Raw genomic sequence first — 1,225 nt, 5'->3', positions numbered from 1 at the left:
TGGGCGGCATGGTTCGTAACAAGGAGGAAGACAAGAAAGATACAACAACAACCGCCCAAGGGAAAACTGGAGGAGATGCCAATTTCAAAGGCAAAGGCGTAAACCGACACCAAAATCGGTTCAATTCAAATTATACGCTTTGCAAGACATGTAGAAGGTACCACAAAGGCCGATGCAACTTTGCTCCGCCACTCAAAGTGTATGAGTCTTGCAACCGTACGGGTCATGCGGCTGTTGACTGTTGGAAAAAAAAATGACTTGCTACAATTGCAAGGAGTTGGGCCATTTGAGTTTCGAGTGCTCAAAGAACAAACCCGCTGTTGGTGGTGCGGGTGGAAGTGGCAAGGATAAGAAAGGAAAATCTCGAGTCTTCGTACTCGACACAAAGAAAGCCGCTGACTTGCCGGAAACCATCACCGGTATGTTTCTAGTCAACGACACCTATGCTAGAGTTTTATTTGATTCGGGTGCCAATCTAAGTTTTATAGATTATAGTTTTTGTAGTCTATTAAACGAACCATTAACAAAATTAGATAAAACTCTATGCGTTGAGACTGCTAGAGGTGAAATCGTTAAGATCTCCGAAGTCCTTGAAAACGGAAAAATTCTTTTAGCCGGTTATATTCTACCGATTTGTTTGCTACCCATGAGTTTGGCTGGTTTTGATATTGTACTTGGTAAGGATTGGTTATTCGATAACCATGCCCGTATCATCAGCAATAGCAAACCGTTGAACTTCAAGCCCCTGATAAACGAACGATTCGAATTGAAGGGGACAAAGACGCTGGCCAAGTTAGCATAATTTCCATGATTAGGGCTAACAAATGTTTAAATCAAGGATGCTTAGCATTCATGGCCTACGTCACTGAAGAGTCAAAGCCAAAGGAGATAAAGGACGTACCTATAGTCTCCTACTTTTCTGATGTTTTTCCTGATGTACTTCCCGGAATCCCTCCTGATCGCGAAGTAGAATTTAGGATTGATCTTATTCCCGGTACCGCTCCTATCGCCAAAGCTCCGTATCGATTAGCGCCAACAGAAATGAAGGAGTTGAAGAAACAACTCGATAAGCTACTGGATTCGTCGCCTTGGGGAGCGTCAATTTTGTTTGTCAAGAAGAAGGATGGTTCCATGCGAATGTGTATTGATTATCGTGCATTGAATAAAGTCACAATCAAGAACCGTTATCCACTCCCTCGTATCGATGATCTTTTCGACCAACTTC

Source organism: Bidens hawaiensis, unplaced genomic scaffold (genome assembly GCF_021521415.1).
Source record: "Bidens hawaiensis isolate Kalapana, Puna unplaced genomic scaffold, B.hawaiensis_p1.1 tig00002754_1, whole genome shotgun sequence".
NCBI classification, from domain to species: domain Eukaryota; kingdom Viridiplantae; phylum Streptophyta; class Magnoliopsida; order Asterales; family Asteraceae; genus Bidens; species Bidens hawaiensis.
The sequence above is the reverse complement of the archived record's forward strand: the minus strand, read 5'-3'. Positions refer to the sequence as shown.